At 40.3% G+C, this 20478-nt stretch overlaps 1 protein-coding gene across 2 annotated transcripts in view; it reads left to right on the top strand.

The window, feature by feature from the left end:
* The window catches only part of Sema2a (Semaphorin 2a), a 389227-nt gene that overhangs the window by 87778 nt on the left and 280971 nt on the right, over nucleotides 1–20478 (top strand). The window contains exon 1 of one of the 2 annotated variants that reach the window (XM_065222816.1): nucleotides 9596–10344. The exons of the other annotated variant lie outside the window; for it this stretch is intronic. The gene's annotated coding sequence lies outside the window, so the exon portion shown is untranslated. Of the gene's footprint in view, nucleotides 1–9595; nucleotides 10345–20478 lie in introns of those variants that run through there. 2 annotated transcript variants of the gene reach the window in all.

Raw genomic sequence — 20478 nt, 5'->3', positions numbered from 1 at the left:
TTGCCTTGAACTGCTGCTCGCCCTTAGCAGTTTTTTGGTCTTCTTTAGGTTCCGCTTGACAATAGCCCAGTATTTCTCAATTGGGCGGAGCTCTGGCGTGTTGGGAGGGTTCTTGTCCTTGGGAACCACCTGCACGTTGTTGGCGGCGTACCACTCCATGGCCTTTTTACCGTAATGGCAAGATGCCAAATCCGGCCAAAACAGTACGGAACAACCGTGTTTCTTCAGGAAAGGCAGCAGACGTTTATTCAAACACTCTTTCACGTAAATTTCTTGGTTGACAGTCCCGGAAGCTATGAAAATGCTGCTTTTCAAGCCACAGGTACAGATGGCTTGCCAAACCAGATATTTCTTTGCGAACTTTGACAGTTTCATGTGCTTGAAAACATCTGCTACCTTTCCCCTTCCTTTTGCCGTATAAAACTCCTGTCCCGGAAGCTGCTTGTAGTCGGCTTTGACGTAGGTTTCGTCGTCCATTACCACGCAGTCAAACTTCGTCAGCATCGTCGTGTACAGCCTCCGGGATCGCGCTTTGGCCGTCGTATTTTGTTTATCATCGCGATTTGGAGTCACTACCTTCTTGTAAGTCGATAGTCCGGCTCGTTTTTTGGCTCGATGCACGGTTGTAGACGATACACCCAGCTTATTTGCGGCATCTCGGAGAGAGAGGTTAGGGTTTCGCTTGAAACTACCGGCAACTCTCTTTGTCGTCTCAGCGGCTTCCGGTTTTCGATTTCCCCCGATCCAGACTTCCTGGCTGTCGACAAACGTTCCCCAAACACTTTAATTACATTTGTAACGGTTGATTTGGCAACTTTTAGCGATTTTGCCAACTTTGCGTGCGAGTAGCTCGGATTTTCGCGATGCGCGAGCAAAATTTTGATACGCTGCTCTTCTTGCTTGGACGGCATTTTGACAGCTGAAGAGTGAATTCCAAAATCAAAATAGGAGCAACATTCTACATACACACACCTTCAAAATGAGGGGTGTTCAGGTTTTTTAAATGCAAAATTGAAAGAAATACGTCAAGTTGATATTGACCAAATTTTGACCGTATCACCCTTTATGCTACGTGATATTGTAACACTTGAGCAACAAATCTAACTTGTATTGTGTTTGTTGAATGAGAGCTACATAAAACATAATGTTTCTTAAAACTTTGGTACAACAGAGTGTGAACTATATGTTTTTTGTACCTATTGAACAACTGTTTCGAAATGTTACTTAAAAGTGGACGAACCAAGATGTGTTGAAGAACCTATTTGCAATCTTGTTCCAATTAAGCGTATGAATCTATAAGTTTTCAAACTTCGTTTTGCAACCAACTGAATCAAGTTGTCACTGTAAAGGTTTGTTGTAACCATCTAGTATCTACCATGGTTCAAATATGTCTTGTCACTTTGATGTTGTAAAATATTTTTGGACAACATTGGCAAAAGCGGAGAAATCGTAAGGCATGTGCAAACATCTGCATAAGAAATGGAAGACCACGACGAGGACGATAGGATTACGGATGGCGGGGGACGATGGTGACTAAAGATGATGTCAACAGCTGCTGGCGTGGCCGTAGTCTATCAACCAACCGGGTGTTCCAAAGGGCTAAATAGAACGGTGAGAAGCTTGAGGTGACGATGGATTGGTTGTTGCATGAGCTGGGGGCAGCAAATATGTTGATACCGCCGAACGGAGATGTGGCCGTTGAGGATCCGTTAGAGACGTAGCTCGTATTTGCCGGAACTGCTGGCGAACTGGAAACGGCACCAAATAGCGGATGGATTGCCAGAACTAGTGGCTTATAATGCCGAAACCTGATGACTGCTGGCGGAGGAGCTGCACCGATGCCGCTACCACTCGATGTCACATTGCTACTGACAAGTGACGTTTAAAGCACGCACATACTCAACAAATTCTATGACTGTTAAAACTACGCATTTGCTACTTATTTTCAACATATCTGGAACATGGATACCATCGATAATACGTAATGGTGCAGTTATGTTGACAAATCGTTGCGGTGTTGTTGCAGTTCAATATGAATCATTCATGTCAAATGTTCACAAATATTCCAAACATTAAAAAATTAAATCAATTCAGAATTTTACACTTGTTAATGGTTATGAGAGGGCGCTTTGATGTGTTATCGGGGTAGGTCATTAAAGAACTATTTTTAGTTCTCCATTTTGGTTGACTCTATTTTCTAATGGTGTAATGTTATTCAGGTAAAGGCTTTGATTTGTATTTTGTCAAAATTTCGATAGAAATCTATGCTTTATAATTATAAGCTATTGTTTAAAGATCAGTGAATGACGACTAGATGATTATGAAAAGAAGTCTAACGGTTTGCGTAATCGACGTAGTAAAATCGCTTTAATTCTCGCCCAATAAACTGGGAGTTTGAATCCTAAGCGTTAAAATATCGATCCAATTCACTAATTATTGGATAGCAATATTATTATCGAACAAGGGGTCAAAAACAAGGATTTATGTATTGACCAGGCATTGATGATACGCAGAAGCTAGCTGGTATATTTATTTGGAGTTAAATTTTTGTTTCTTGTTTCCGGGAATCATACGAGTCCCACCACAGATCTCTAACGACCGTCTTCGGAATCCGTAACCGCTCAAGTTTTCTCTTTTTTTTTAGACAATATTGACGGATAAATACATTTTTTTTTCAGACATCATCGTACAAAGATGGACTCAAAAGCCTCAGAAAATCAACCTTTCGGTTTGGTTGGGAGTCCAACTTTCTTCGATGAGATTGAAAGCGTATTGTTACATGCTAATTTTCCATGAAATCTTTGGAAAAATGATTTGCTTGGATTATTTATATCTTTTTCAACATTTGGGATCATCCACAAATTTTGTAACGGAATGGGGGGTTGACATTTTAATTCATAAAATATAGTAGTTTTCATTCATAAAATTTAATGCGCAAATGCATGTAAAAAAATACCCAAATCGATATCTAACGATCCTCTGAAAATTTTAAAATCTTAGAAAGACTTTCGGGGGAAGGGTTGCGAACTGTAAATTTTACAGAGTCTTACAAGGACTGGAGGGGGATTTAATGATCATTTAAAAACCCTTACATAATTTGTGGATGGCTTCCTATTAAACTATCGTTTGATTTTCAAACCCCCAATGTCAAAAATTTACACTATTTCAGTTCATAATATTTTCAGAATCAGAAGATTTTTTGAAATACTGCAATTCTCATCAAAACTTGAGAAGTTTGCGGTTCTATTGCAATGGATAGATAAAAATATTCTGTTCAAAAACGACGAAATTATGAAAGTTTTAGCATTTTTCAGTAATAGACAGTGGAGGTTTGCGAGTTAAAGTCATTAATTCCAATTGGTTAACAGGCTATTTCAATTTGTATTTATTTTATTTATTTATTTACTTATTGATTGGTTGATTTTTAAAATTGATAAAAAATTGTACCATTTATTATGTTTATTATGTTTAAACATATATTCATCGAATTAGTTTAAAGCATTTTTGCATTCAATAAACTTTCTGCCAGCTAAAAAATTAAAATAAATAGGATCTATTGGTACTGCATAAAAAACGCTTATTTGGTTTAAAAAGCTGATCACTTATTAGGCCTTATTTGATTGTTACTGGCAAAGTATTTATTTCAAATTTACTATGCTGATTAAAATTTAGGTTGGCGGCTACGGGTAAGACACTTCATGAAATAGGGGTTGTGGCTTCTACCAGCTTATCAGAATATCTTGTCGGTGATCACCTCACAGCAGAGCGCTGCCTTGCCTTAGAGAGCCGAAAAAGTGCCTGGGTACATTATGTAGAGTTACCACTGATCATCCCATTGATTATTACTTTTTATAAACATAAATTTGAGTTTTAGGAACTCATCATCATGCTAATTTAATTCGGTTAGAATGAAATCAAAAATGTATCACATTCGCAAACACAACCGCACATTCAAAAAAATATGGTTGTACTGAACATGTTGACCCGCAATGTACACAATTAGAATGATGTTGGTAAGACTGGCAGCCATATGTAATCCACCAGAAATAAACATAATAAACCTATTTTTCAATATATTCATGTTTCACACCCTTTTAACGTAGAAACGTGAACTACTTATTACAGCTGTAATGTTTTCCAATAGTTTGAATATAAATATTTTATTTTAGAGATCAATTTTTTATTTCAACTATTTTTAAGCTGCAGATTTGTGGCATAAATTTGTAAGTTTTTGAAGGCGTATATATTTAATCGAAGCAAAATGTGTAATTTCACCATAAAACTAGATGCGTTTGAAAAAAAAACGGACTTGTTATCAATATTTTAAAGTAATTAATTTCATACTTTTATTCAAATGACTTTGTCTACGATTGTCATCTCTGATGTTGCAGTCTAAATAAAAACATCCGTATGCTTTTTCCGCATCACCTCACAAAAATATCCAATACAATTATGTGGTTAACTTGAATATCATTTATATGTACTCGAAAACATCACAGTACTGTTTTGAATATTTCAGTGAAACATTGCAGTTAAGTCAGTTAAAACCTCATTTACAACTTGTGTCATTCATATATTAAGTTACATACACCTTATTTGCAACACCTTATGCCACAAACATAAGTTGCAAAGAGACTCCACCTTCTGCGCTTTTTAAGGTACAATGAAGTTTTATATGCGGTGCGTTGTCCATAGTTTGGACCGTCTATTAGTCACACTAAAGTTGTTGTTACTCGCTGAGAAACAAGTGGTGTTGCATGGGGTGGCGATGAAAGTCGCACGATGCACGACGAAGCCGCAAAGAATGGTTGTAACGTCGAGACAACAGTTATCCTTCTCTCGCCGATCTGTTGTCGGCCTACGATGGGCAGGTCCTAGCGGTGCGAGGCCACCGACACGTTGATTGCTGCGGCAGGAGTGCCGCAGTCGACGATGATATTAGCGACGGTATGCCGCAAGCGAACTGGTGTATACGGCGATGGGCCGCAGGCGACTCTTGCTACTCGCGGCGATAGGCCGCAGACAACTTGACGGAAGACAGCTTCTGAAGATACTCGACTATCCCACGACGGATGTACCAAGGATTGGCTTGTTTGATGCGGCTGATCTGGCTTAGGCGTTTCGTTCGCCCACAGTGCACAGATGGATAACGATGGTACTATTCACCAAACTCGAAGCCAAGCATGCAGGTTGTTGTACGCAGGGTGACACACCGAAAGGATGATGAAAGCGATGCCACGTGGCGGGGAACTATTCCTATCCAAGCGGAGTTAGCGTGGTCCTTTACGGACTACTAATGGCAGTGCACTAAGCGAACACTATGTGTCCACGAGGTGGCTCTCCTTCCTATAGGAGGTTAGATCACTAGCACTAGCTTGGTCTTCCCGCGTGGCGCTTTTGGTGTGGAGAAAAGTCTCGAACCTGCGAATTTAGACCGAACAAAAAAACCTTCGTTCGAAGGTTTAAACAACCTTCAAACGAACCACGAAATCGTCTTACCACTGGTTGTCAGCACTACTAATCTCAATGGTTTTTCCTACCTGATGCTTTCTATAATCCTGCAAATTTCAGGATCTTTCTGAAACCGATCTGGTTTTACAAAAGAGGAGCAGTTCTTTAACGAGAATAAAAATTAGGCTATTTAATAATTGCGCCTTCTGCCACTTCTGGCTTTCACTCACTTTTAACAATAGTATAACTTTTTCTGACCCAGTACAATGGGGAGTACAATTCTTCTGTTTTACTTCACTATCTAATACACTGAGCTGCTCCGACTGACGATCGATTGGCGAAAGAGGCCTGAGTTTTCTCAGCTTATTCTGAGCTGCCACAATTAGATGCGGTTATACTCGCGACACAATGTATTCACTGCTGCTCGTATTGTTTTTTTTTTTTTATTTTCCTTTATTGAACGTCGGTCTCTGTTCCGCAATCTAGTGCCAATCACCGACGGACATCGATTGCCATCAATTGACGGCAACCGAATGTGCAGGAAGGCAGCTTCCACACCTGCGTAGGATATCGCACCCATTCAACAACACACATGGGCCGGGACCAACGGCTTTACTTCCGTTCCGAAGGAAGACGTGACCAGAGATTTTTATGCCTCAGAAAAATCCGACCGACCTCGGCTGAGATTGAACCCAGACCCATTGGGGTGTTAGAAAGCAGTCACGCTTACCACTACACCACCGGCGCCGGTTACGCTCGTATTGTCACAGAGCAAACGAGATAGAGTTTGTTGCATGCTTCATGTCGCAGCCGACATCGAGTAAATATTTATCGCACGATCTTCGGTCGTGTCTCGGCTAACTTTTAGCTGTTCAGAATTATGGTTACAACGTCAAATTAAATAGTTATTAATTATTTAAGAGATTGATAATCTCATGGCAAGATTAAGCAACTGTATTGTGAGCAACACTGTATTTTGCAGTATGATATAGTAGCCATGATTGTTGTCCTCTATTCTACGCGCCTTAAACACCAATGTTGCCTGCTGAACAGTTGATTGAGCATAATCATAAGACATCAGTGACTTGACTCATTCATAACTTTTGTTCCTTACATTTGATCGAAAACTGGTCCTCAACAAAGTTGTAGCTGAAAAATTTTTCAACATGCTCAACTATCATTTTCTAAATTAGAGTGAACTAGTGAATTTTGAGAGATATGAACCGAAATTATGGTTTCTCCATAGCAATTCCCATATAAACTTCAAATGGTTTGTGCCAAGTCAGTTTCTCACTAAATGAGTTCAAATTTTGGGAGGCTAATCAGGGCCTAATTTGGAGCCGTTTGAGCACTGTGGAGCGAAAATTTCAAATTTTGCATCAGTCTAATGAGCACCCTAGTAAAAGTTAACGTTTTAACAGGTTTTCACTAGAAAATAACATTCAGGAATCATGTGAAATAGAAACATAAGTTCTTTTAGCAACAGTTACGTGTATTGCTCGCTGTAGAACTAGCGGATCAGTAAAATGTAATATACAGAATGCAATGCTTGTTTTCTTGACTGCATATATTATAATATTCTAGAGATTTTGAGCTAATGTTACATTTCCATTATTATCTTAGGCATGTTATTGAATTTTGATACGATTTTCATGGAGATGCATATTAGAAGCATTTTCAACATGTTTGTAAAAAACAATAGGTTGAGTTAAAAGGTATTATGCCCAAACGAACGGTGGCCCATCTCGCCCCGTATGGTCTTCTTGCCCCCAACCCCCCTACGCAGAAACATTCAAATACAAGAGGAGGTTCATTTGGATTTGGTCGAAAACCGTGCAAACTTTGTGAATTATTTGTGGGAAAACGAAAAGACATACAAAGTTGTGCTATTGATTATCAATGCGTCATACATTGATGACTACAAAATGTTTTTTTTTTGTTATTGAAAAATTCAAAATAGCGGCTTCAAAATGGCGGATCTCGTCGGCCTCAGCGCACGAGACAATGTCCCCTGCTGTCAATTGTAGGGCCTTCCGTGGTAAACTGAAATGAGTAACTGACAGACTATTTTCGGCAACCCAAATTGAAACACTATTTTCACTGGATTTTCTTACGAAAACACTTCGCTGAATGCATGCAAACGATTCTTTATGCTTTCAGCTTCAATTTGACTATATTTTTACCACTGAGTAATCTAAGCAAGGTTTTCTTGAAATGCAACACACGCACTACAAATTGTAGCTGATTTCGAGCTGCCGATAATAGAACAGCAGATTTACATGCAGTTCAAATGGAACGGTTGCCGAAGAAAAACTGGTTGCCGACAATACTCGCTCTCACTAGAGAAGATTGGAGCTTTGTAAAAGCGTTTCAAAACAGTTTTTGACAATTCTTTCGAGTGAAATTGTTAGAGCAGCTGGCAGCAAAAGATTGTAAACAAACCAATACTGCATATGTGTGCGTTCCTTAGAGAAAAAGGTTATAGAAAGAAGGTCGCTGCTTAGGTTGCCGAGAATACGTGAATTCCCCTATAAGCCGTAAAGAAAAGTATTCACTTTAAAACTATGTTTGAATGAAGTGAATCGGATTAATAGAATAAGAATCATTGACAAGAGTTCTCAAAACATGGTTCCGGTAAAAACACGTTTAAAGTTTTTGGCGTGACATGGGTCCGTTCGAGACGCTCCAACTCGAAAAATACGTATTGTTGCGGAATATTCTTTGACACATATATTCTACACATGTGTAGTTTTCAAGAAAATGATTTTTCCGACAAAATATAAATGAACCTCCCCTTGAGAAGCTCCGATAAACATCTGAATAAGTGCTCAAATCACACTGCAAAGTTGATGGCAGGCCTACATTTTTAGCTAAGATGGAACAGCCTTGAAGAAGGTGAAAAAAGGTGCATCGGTCCTTGAACCTATTAGAAATGCCGGATCAACTTAACAATAACTATACTGATGATGATGATAGTGGTTTACCACCCCATTATAGCACGGAAACTAAGTCCGACAGCAGTGGGTTCTCTTCTCTGATTGTCTTGATCAAGCTTAATAACCTCTGATTGTCCTCAACATGTCGCTGTATGAAGGGCCAAAAACGGATAACAGATTTCTACGGAACAATAAAGAATCTCCTTCCAGCAACTTGATCAGCCAATTGGTCAAAAGGACAAGCCCTCAAACAGGAAGAAGCCCCAATGAGTGGGGAGAAGAGCCCACTCTTTATCCACGAAATGTTATCAACAGGGAGTTGGCATTCCCGATCTCCCCGTCCAAATCACTTCAATCGGGTGCCTTGTTGGACCGTCCCTTCCCTTTCAATGAATATACGAGTTGATTGTCATGATTATTGTAAATAATACTTACATTTCGATGAAGATCGTGATACTTATAATTACAGAAACCAATCTTGAATCGTAGACCAGGTCCATCAACAATATACTCGTTCCGAGACGGGGCTCTGTAATAAAGCCATATTCTTCTTCTTCTTCATGTTCGCTCACCACCCGAAATGCATGCAAATGAAAAAGAGATACAATCAGAACAACTTAACAATAACTATACTATAACAATACATATCATTTCAAGATTATATTAAATTCGATCAAGAAATTTCACTCAAACGTCTATATTGCATCTACCATAACCAACCGTAATATATAAGACAAAAACAAACAAACATTATGATTCCATGCATTCCCCTCAGGAAACCAATGTTCATTCCGTACGCTTTAGATCACTTTCGGTTTGTTTGTGTTCACCGCCACAGAATCCATTCATTCTCTCTCACCGTTCCTGCCGCTTGTGTTCAGTGACCTTTCATCCATATTCTCTGAGAATGTATCTCCTTTCCATGCCGACATCGAAAAACCCACCGCATGAACCGACAACAAACGGCCATGCAGAAAATGGCAGACTACCGACCAAACACGGCCGCACCAGCCATTCATCCTTCCGGCATTCGGCAACCATCGGTGTGTTCATCCGTTAACTCACAAAACCAGCGTTGCTATTTCGGGTCCCGTTTCATGCGTTCGGCTCTCCTGCCATATGGACCGAACGACTGTGACAATTCGTTCCCGGTTGCGTGTATGTATTGGCCGACTGGCGAACGGCAAACGTAAGGGCGCTTAGTTTTCTCTGAACTTCGGTCGGTAACGGACGTGTATGACGGAGAACTGTCGCTGCATTCTCATTCGGTGTTTGAGTCCGGATTTCAGTCACTGTGTATTTATGTTGGCAGTGTATCGAGTCTGAGAAAAACCTGCCCAACGCCATCGTTGCTGCCGCCATCGCCACCACCAACACTGCTGGTGTTGCCGCTGCTGCTGCTGTCGAGGTTGGTCGAACGTACACACACACGGCATGTTTGCACTATTCCGCTCCGCTGTTTGTTGTGTTTAGCCCGGGAGAGGACGCTGTGTATTTCGATGGTCTCTGACGATTGTTAAATCTTCGGGATTATAGTCCGACCTGATTGCGTTCCGCTGTTCTCGGTTGGGTGCAGTGGTTTCGTTGGCAATTTGGCGGTTTTCATGAGCTGAAAGTTCGACGGACTAGCCGATGGACACGGGTCGTGTTTTACTACGTCGATGAAAAGACGAAGAGTTTCTGGCTGGAAGGCATTGTAACAGATCCAAACGGTGAAACTTAAAGAAGAAGGTGGAAGATTTCTAAATGAATGGATGAAATGCAGAAAGTTTGAGTGAACGAGCGCGTGAAGAAGAGTTGCTTTCGTGCATACAAAAAAGGGAAGAATTTATGCAATAAAAGTGTGGTGATGCAAATATAAAGATATGCAAAAAGAATGAAAATAATGCAAAAAGTTAAGGTGATAGTGATCATTCGGCACCGTGTGCTGAGAACAGAAGAATAAGTTTTCTACCAAGTATGTAATTTCCAACATAACTCTGTTCAACTGTGTTTTCTTTTCGGGGGAAGTTCAACAGCATTCACAGGAAGCGCGATAGTTGTAGCAACTTGGCGAAAGAGACCCACAGATACACGTATACTTGATACTTCAAGACACCCGTATACACACATTCTTCGCGGTACGCTCCGAAACAAAGAGCGAAGAAAGCAGATGTAGAGCCGCAAGAACCACTCGGCAGAAAGGAAAGAGATAAATGAAAACTAGTTTTTCTTTATTTTTGGTATTCTCTGTTCGACTCGTGGGCAGAGTGCTTCTCCGTGTCAGAGCATTCCATCCACTGCGGTCTTTTCAAAACCGAGCTAACAGAAACGAGCTACAAATTTCTACTTATTCGCACTGCTCACACAAACAATGGAACATTAGCAGGAACTCGTTCTGAATAGATTGTTTATCACGGACAGCTTGCTTTTCGAAATTATCAGATTGGAATCGAATGTATCTATTTAGCTACCTAATTTTACTAACTGAATGCAATGCGTGCCAGTAACATAGCAGAGAATAGCCTTCAGCCGCAGTTAATGGCAAATTTCATCCTCTAAATGGACGTACCGACTGACCATCCATTTGATGTGGAATGTCGAAATTTAGCCGACAGACAGGCAGCATTGCTCATCCACATTCGGGAACCGATATGTCACTACCGTGTCGGCAAGGTGGTCTATCCACTCACTGAGGTCTATTACGTTCGGTGACAGCTGATTGTTTCGACAGTTGGGCTTGCGGTTTGTGCTGCAAGCTAGACGGCATGGATGCTTCCGGATGGTATTATCGAACCGTCTGATTCGGAAACGTCGGAAGCTGTACTGGACAGGTTACCAATGTTAACCGCTGCTGATGGAATTCAGTCTCATTTTGGATGGAAGTGGAATGATTGGAATATCATTCAATTAGCTGATTAGTTACATGAGTTTCAGATTCAGTGATAATTTTGGTGAAAGTTAAAACTAGTTTGTTTGGAATAATCACAAGCATTAGGGAAAGTAAATTTTTCTTTGGACATAATATTTTGCTTAATAATATAGTGTTAACACATTTAAAATCAGAACGATGGTACACCAGTTTTGGAAAAAGTCTTTAAGTGCATTAGTTTTTGAAGAAAAGGTCTTTTAATCGTGTTTATGTGTTTCTACTTGACATGATTAGAACATACTTTTATACTGAAATATCATGCTACTATCAATGATGATTTAAAAACGAGTATCTCAATAAAATCACGGGCTATTCAAATTTGATCTTGGAATAGTAATTTCTTGTACACAAAAAACTGTGGCAACCACACAAATCCTTTGGTTTTTCTAAGCGCTATCAATTGATTTCCAGTAGGACTTTGGATTTCAATGGCACTGTGAAAGTTTGCATCAAGTTCAAACAGATTTGAACCTCTTATTTTTGATCTGGAACATCAGATATAAATGTTAATCCACGATGAGAGTGTAGAGCCAATCAAATATAAATCTAAATTTAATCCAAAAACAAAATTCTTATAGACACACTAAGAAATCAATAATTTTACGTATGGCAGAATACATAATTGACGAAACACGAACATCAAATATATTATGTTGAAGAAAGTAATCATAAGAGATAGAATTTCTATCAAGTAATGGAGTTAGCTCGGTTATCGAGTTAGATAATACCAGGTAGAAAAGAGCTGGCTTTATGTTTAAACAAATCGTAAATTATTTATGAATCGGTAGCCGGGTCTGGTCAAGGAACTTATCGGTATGATTGTATTTACCACACAATTATACTAAAGCAAAAATGAAACAGACTTAGACAGCTCTCAATTAACAACTGTGGAAGTGCATCTAGGACACTAAGTTGAGAACACGTAAGCTTAAATGCGATAAGCAATACCCGAAAGAAATTAAATGGGAATAAGAAGAAGAAGAAGTAAGTGCTCAAAGAACACCAAGCTAAGGGCCGGAGTAGAATCCTAGTATGGACGTAATAAATCCAAAGATGAGCAGGACTGGGTTCAATCCCAGTCGGTGCCGCCGGGAATTAAATTTACTTATTTATTTTACGCAACACATGAAGCCTGTTAGCATGGACTATTTAGAAATGGAATATACACAATTTCGAATTTGGATGACCTAATTACAGATCTTATTCGACTCAATTGTTTAATATTAAGTGTAAAAACTGTTCATCGTAATCTTAACACTTTGGGACTTTTTCTAGACCTCTGGCTCGTCAACCAGCGTGCACATTCGTCGTCCATCGTCCTAGTGGTCCTACTCAACTAACAATTTTAGCTGCAGATTAGCTTATACAGCCAAAAATTAGCTTTTACAGCTAATTTTTGCCTGTATAAGCTAGTCTGAAGCTAAAATTGTTTGTTGGGTAGTCTACCAAATTTTCATCTGACTGGTGTTTTTGATCACTTACACTACACAGTTTTACCTTTAGCATCCTCATAATAATTGCCTAAAATTTTGGTCTAAACGGGGGACAATTGGATTAGTTGACGTCTTTTGGAACAAACTGGACTCCTTTGACTTTGTAAAATCGTAGCACATCCCTCAGTAATAACAGTTCACACAATCTGATCAGGACATGAGAGGGACCTCAGGGGATTGAATCAGCCCACGGCTGAAAGTCTCTGTAATATAGACATAATAATAATAATAATAGCCTGGACTCCAGCTGTACTTGGCAAGCTTGGGGCCTCTCTGGACACATCATCCATTTCGTTCGGAATTTCCTCACCGACCGCACCTTCCGAGTTGCAATCGTGATCAACCTATCCAGCCGCTTTCAGGAAGAAACAGGGGTCCCCGAGGGATCAGTGATCGTTGTCACGCTCTTCCTGATTGCTATGAACGGAGTCTTTAGCCAGCTGCTCAAGAACATCCACATTTTCGTCTACGCTGACGACGTCCTCATCGTGGTAACAGGGTCCACCACAGTTCGGACCAAAAAACTAGCCCAAGCCGCAGTTACAGCTGTAGAAAAATGGGCCGAAACAGCAGGGTTCGAGCTTTCGGCGAAGAAGAGTGTTAGATGCCATGTCTGCACATCGCGGCACACAGTCAGCGGAATCCCAATCAAAATCTCCGATCAAGCCATCCTCATTAAAAATTTCGTCCGGGTCTTGGGTGTGCTTATTGACCGCACGCTATCCTTCGTGCCACACGGATCTGCCGTAGCCGAATCAACCTACTAAAAATGATTTTCAAGTCCCACCGATCCAACAATCGGGCGGTCCATTTCCGGGTTGCGCAAGTCTCGCACCCGGAAAACAAAATGAAATTCTCGGCCCGACATACAACAGCAGGATTCGGATCATATCCGGTCTCCTATCTTCCACTCCCGCCGATTCGGCCTGCGTAGAAGCGGGGATCCTGCCATTCCGGTACCGTGTTATGAACGCAACCATCTTTAGAGCCGCATCATTTGTCGCTAGAACAGCTGGAAATGGCACGATCTTCCTCCTCGACGAGGGAACAGACTCCTGCGCACGATCGTCAACGTCGACCTCCCCCCGGTGGCTAGGACTCACTGGCACGGAGAGAAGAGTTTGCTCTCTCCCGATACCAACAAAGACCAGAGAATCAAGAGCCGGTTCAAGGCAGGTGACAACTCCCTGGCCTTGCGTCGGTCTGTCGCCGAAATCATTGGTTCTCGTTATGTCGCATTTACACCCCGGTACACTGATGGTTCCCGATCCAACTCAGGCGTTGGCATCGGGGTATCCGGAAGTGATTTACTTGTCAGCAACAGTCTACCGCCGCAATGCTCCGTCTTCTCTGCCGAAGCCGCTGCAATCTTTCATGCAGCCACAGCACCTGCCAGCCAACCAATCCTCACGGATTCACACAGCGCCATACAGGAGCTCCATTCGGCAGGTCCGTCACATCCGTGCATCCAGGCAACGAGGCAGCGGATCACCTTGTTGGATCTGGACCATCCGGTCCCAGATTCACTGACAAAGTGCCGTTGCAGGACATCAGGCGATGGATCAAATCTAACATTCGAAAGGCATGGAACGAACAGTGGTTCAGCATCAGGGGACCTTTTATCCGGAAGATTAAAGGAAGCACGGCGGCATGGACGGACCTTCGGAATCAATCGGATCAAAAAGTGCTATCCAGGCTCCGAACTAAGCCAGAATTTTGGCGGAGGACCTTTCAGGAAAAACTGCGAGATTTGCGGAGTTCCAGCGACCGTTGAGCACGTCCTCTGCGTCTGCCCCCGAGTTCCATAACCTTAGAGAGCATTTGTTCCCGAGTCATGGCCAAGTAGAACTTTTGTCCTGATATCATCTTCATGTCGGCTTTTGCGAAGGATTCATGGTCCAAGTAAAATATTCGTTGCATTCAAGCTTGGATTCTGGCCATATTATCTAGCTTGAGGCGGAAGTGTGGCATCAAAACATCATGGCGTCGTTTACCACACGCCAATGACGTGATGTTTTGACATGTCGTATGATGCCACATGGCCGCTATACCAGTGTACAGTGGTCCAAACGTTGAAAAACGTGATCGTGGGGAACTATTCTAAAAACCATTTATTTTTAGTATAAAATGTCTTCGGAATAGTTTCTAGGCATTCAAAGTCCTATCATTTTACGGTACCCGGTCGTTGATTAAGTTTTCGGAAAAGTGAAGATAGATAGTTGGGTCTTCGGCAAAGTTGCAGTAAATGACAACACAAGCAACTTTGCTCAAGATACTAACCCTCCACCAATCTCCACAATAGAACTATGAAGCCTTATTACCGGAAATCTCTAAACGTCTGTTTTCGATGTTCTAGTTAGTTTTTTACTTTGTTAAAATACACGTTTTTGTAAAAGACAAATATCTGCTATTCTATTTAGCTTGGGAGATATTGTCAATTTTTAATTTAATTTTATTTTTATCTAGTTCGTTTATTTGGAAAGCTCAGTCGCATGAGCTTTACGGAGCCGATAATTAATTTTTCATTGTTTGTAACAAAATTCACTTAATTCTTTGTCTAGTAGCTGAATACTCGCAGCTTACCTGAGGTAAGAGGGGTACATTATCGAAGTATTTGATCAGGGAAGGAGCATTGGTGTGTGGTTTCGTTGTCTCATCAGAGCGTTGTGTCAATTTGTTATCCTATTTGATGCTTCTTTGAATTCATAAATCATAGGGTGGCAAATGGTGGCAGATCAGTTAAACTTTTATTGGAAAGTACAACAAAAATATTGCAAACCTCCGCTGAAATTATCTAAATCTGACAACATCGTGAAAAGTTAAAGACATTTTAAGAAGAGAACAAAATCAAATTTCTTCTATCAGCTATTCGCCTTGATACATGGACTCAGACTGCTTTGAATTGCTTTCCCAATAGGTTGAAAATACATTTTTGCTTCATATTGATTCTCCCACACCTAGATCCTACCTATCGACCCATCAACTCATGAACCGGGGACCAACGGCTTTACTTCCCTACATCTGCTTACAACTTTCATATTATGACTTTCACTATGGTAAAGTATCAAAAACCCAATTCTTTTCTTTCACTCGCAATCTCTTCACGCACGGGGAAAACGGCGATTTTGCCGTTGTTCCTACCTCGGTAGTTTAATTGGGTTAATCTTAAGATTTTATTTTGGTGTCATTGTTATTATGATGCACATAAATGGAGCGGCATATATCATAAAAGTTCACACTATGGATCGTGTAAATTTATGATACACTTAATGAAATATTCCATATATTGTATGCAACCGTTCATCTTTGTAAGCAACCTTTTTTGCAAGTTGCTAGTTTACGTGAAAAGGAAGTTTACATGCATGGAACTTTACATCACCAGTACAATTCGGATTTTTTTTTTCTGTGCAGCAAGACTCAAGTATGTGTTTGAAAATCCTTAGGTAGGATATGATGGCAAAACAAAAAAATTAATCTGGATCTAACTCACCAGTTTAACTGACTGCTGGATGAAACTTGCCCGTAAACTTCACGTGGAATTCAAACCGTGAGAAATCATTGATAAACTGGAAACTTTTCTCAAACCAATGCTTTCCCTTTTTGGTTCCACCATGGAACGAGTGGAACCAGGGAAGGACTTGCTAGTTGTTGGGTTCTTCTGCCACTCTCCGGATGGCATCTATGCTTTCGTTGGTCGGCTGCTTCCCGATGTGAAAGGGTTCTCAGGGAGAAATTGTCCTCAACGTCGTCTTTTCCACGGATGAGATTGAGGGATGGAAGAGGTCTCGGAAAAGTCCCGGATTTACTTGATTCGTTGGTTCCGTAACGATGGTACGCGGAAAGTACAGCATGATTGCAATTAGGGTAACCATAAAAAAAACTTGAAAAGGAAGACAGTTTTTGTTTTCCTTGATTTGTTTTCCGTCGATCTTGTTTTCCTTGCTGAGCACCAATGCTACCGACGCCAGGGAGGCAGCTCTCACACCTGGACCCTACCTATCGACCCATCAACTCATGAACCGGGGACCAACGGCTTTACTTCCCTTCCGAAGGAAGGCGTGATCAGAGATGTTATGCCTCAGAACATCCCGTCGGCGCCGACCGGGATTGAACCCAGGCCTGCTGGGGTGAGAAGTAATCACGCTTACCACTACACCACTGACGCCGCTAAGAAGAACAGTTCACTTGAGGTTTGGAGATAAAGGAGGACAATGTTTCCTTTTCTTAACATTAAAGGAGGAAAATGAGTTTATATCAAACGTTTTAATAATATGTGCGCTATCACGAAATTCATTATTTTTAAAGGTTCAATTGAGATTGTTCATAACTTGTAGTCGTAATCAATTCAATTCATCTTCGCGTTATACTTCTGAAAAATGCATCAAACTAGCCTTAATAATTTATTTTTATTGCTACATTGATCTAGTCTAGCTGTTTTGCTAGCAGCTTTACAGCCTTATCCCAACTTTTATCATGTACAAAAATCAAGATACATGTCATCGCTGATTGAAACCAACATGAAAAAGGAACATCTGAGAAATCTGTTAATTTTACGATTGATTCAGCATTGGATTTTAAACCTATAGGGTTTTTGGTCTAATTTCCGTCCTACTAAGCACAATCCGCGCTTTACCTATCTTTTCTGAACGAGTTAAAATAAAAAATCAAATATTTCTATCAAAGATGACTTCTAAATTTATTCACCTTTCCATGCGTACCGTTGGATTTGATAAAGAGTCACAATTTTTTGAGATATTGCTTTGAATCTAATACTACTTCTTGAGTCTAAATTCGTTCTGCGTCCTAACGCATTGAAACGCCATTTGATTTTCGTCGTCTTACGGATAAACGTAGAAAAAGGGGATTCGCTAGGAGCGTTTCTTTTGTTTTGAGAACAGTGAGCGTATGTTGTGTTGTAGCTAATGAACTAGCGCATCGAAACAAACCTATTATTGATTTGTGCACGGTGAAATCATTGATATAATTGATCTTCTCTGATCGATAGAACGAAAATAGGCGATTACGTCAAAGTAGCGCTCTACCCTACCTAAGACCCAATAAAACCAGAACGTCAAAATCGAACACATGTTTGATTCAATCTAAGGCTTTGCTCTATTTGGTAAATTTTCACTTGCATTTTAAAGATGGGAAATTTTCAAATAACCCTGGTATTGCATCAGACTTATTTCTGACCAACAAGCAATCCATTTTGATAAACACCTTCTCGAAAATCGACCAATCAACATGGGAGAGATTTTCGAACATTTTAATATATTTTCGAAATTCCAACATTAGATGAAAATTCCCCAATTGTAACACAATCTAAGGCTCTAACACCACTATCAGGAGAGGAAATTTCCCCTTATTTGAGAGCAGTGTTAGTATGTATGAGCGAGCTACCAATAACGCCAAATCGACAATCAAATGCATTGTTTACAAAAGCTGATACGTCCCTTCGAAAACGCAATCGAGGTTTGTTGGACTTTCACTTAAATTTCACTTCGAAAATAAGTTATAATCTTTCTACTGTCTGATATTGATCATCCGAATTTCGAGGAATTGTTTGTTAAAATTGATCGCTGGTCTGTCAGAAATAAGTCTGGTAGAATAGCAGGTTTATTTTAAAATTTTACAACTGTCAAATGAAAGCTCATCAAATGAACCACAGTCTAAATGTGGGGAGGTTGACAGCTGTAGTATCCTGATCCCACTATCGAATGGCATTTGCTATATAAAATGAGGTTGCGACATAATTAAACAAATATGCTCTGAAAACAACGCTATTTGAAAACAATTTTATGAATATGTTACTGGAAAAAATGCAAAAGGAGGACATTTTCGGGCTAAAGGAGGATATAGAAATTTTTTTGAAGGAGGCTATTGAAAAAGGCTAATTGCAATTCACTAGTAAAACGTTCCGCAGAAACTATCATTTCAGGTCAAACCCACTTCTCGAAAACTGAACTCATTGAATTGTTCTTCATTAAAAGCACTTCGTCGCTAAAATATGTGACATCTCCCAAGTAGCACAAAATCATAGAAATAAAATAAAAATACTCGTCGAAACTGGTGTATAAATGTACTAAATTATTGCAGGAACTGTCCTGTGAAGGGGTAAGTCACTCCGCACATTGTGCTGAAATTAGATTCGGCACAGCTTGACCACATCCATCGGCACACCTTCGGAACAATCTCGTAGGCACTGGATTGTTGTAAATAGAATGGGAGTACTACTGGACAACTGTCATTGAAGTTGTTCACAACATTACGTGCTGTTTGACCTTAAATATATTCAGGTGGCTGAAAGTCTCTATAATAAAGAAATCAATCAATCAATCATCTTATATTCAGGAACATCCTCTAATTGAATTTACCAGAGGAACTCAGACCAGCCGTTCACTTATAGATCTAAATATGAAATGTAGGTTCTAGAGTGGGCTCAAGAGAAAGAGGCAGTTTATCAGACCCTATCAGTACCCTGAATTCAAATGATGCTGCAACTCACTCAAAACAAACTAAAAAAGTCTATTCATCGTCCTCTATAGTCGATCTTCAACAATGCTTCCCACCGGTTCCAACTCTTTCCGGCCGCTGATAGACTGATGCTTTTCACATCACGAAAAGCTAGGTTTCTGGTCTGCCTTTGAGGGCATTATAAAACACTAAATCACAGGACTTTTATTGCCCTATGCAACACAAAACATCAGAATTACGCACACCCGCCACTTCCTGCGTCATCCTCAATTCGATCCATTCTTGAGATTTCAAACCAAAGCATTCAAGGTGTCATAAATACCGGGTTGCAGGGATGGGTAATTTACAAACAATCGCAGCTTGCTCTATGACCGGCACAATCGGCACACTTGCGAAACACTGACAAAAAAGATGACCCAAGATTGGTGTGCGGAGTGGCCTACCCCTTTTGTCCTGTAGTAATACGGTTAACCTATATTGGGTTCCTAGTCACTGCGGAATCGAAGGAAATTAAAAGCCGATAAATTGTAAAACATAGGGTCATCCACGTAATTCATTGGAGCCGATCCATTTTTGTTTTATCTTCTTGTAAGCTAAAAATGAGCTCATGAACTGGGGAAAAAACTGTACCTTTGTGCAACTGAACCAATACCATAAAGGCCCGGCAATCAAAACGTTAGCCAAACAATGTTTATACATACAAGCTACTAAACCTTTCAAAACATGATTTGAGTGCATACACTACCCGAGCAAAGTCGGTTAACAAAATGAAAGCAAATCGAAATTAAATTTTGCAGTTCCCATCATAATGAAAACTAATTTTGCTTTCAATTGTCGCGACGTAAGTCTGATAGCATATTGTTCTTTTATTATGCAGTCAAGAGATTTTTAAATAAAAGCAACTTAACTTCAAGTTAAGTTGATGGGTCGATAAGTAGGGTGGGAGCTGCCTCCCTGGCGTCGGTAGCATTTGTGCTTAGCACGGAAAACAAGATCGACAGAAATCTTGTTGAAAATTGAATTTAAGTTCATTTGCCGTTGAACTATCAATTATTGCTAATTTATTTCGCTTAACACATTTTAGGTCATTCGTGACTTGTGCGGGGTGAGATTTGAACTCAAATCTTTCAGCGTGAGAAGCATGGATGCTAACGGTTTACGTTAGGCCCGTATTCAGCTCAATATTATGAATGCAAATTCAGTAATTTGAGTT

The sequence above is a fragment of the Ochlerotatus camptorhynchus genome, unplaced genomic scaffold, assembly GCF_037179485.1.
Source record: "Ochlerotatus camptorhynchus isolate MF236.1 unplaced genomic scaffold, CSIRO-AGI_Acam_v1.1 ptg000178l, whole genome shotgun sequence".
Taxonomy (NCBI): Eukaryota; Metazoa; Arthropoda; class Insecta; order Diptera; family Culicidae; genus Ochlerotatus; species Ochlerotatus camptorhynchus.
Note: the sequence above shows the minus strand (reverse complement) of the source record. Positions and strands in the feature narration are given on the sequence as shown.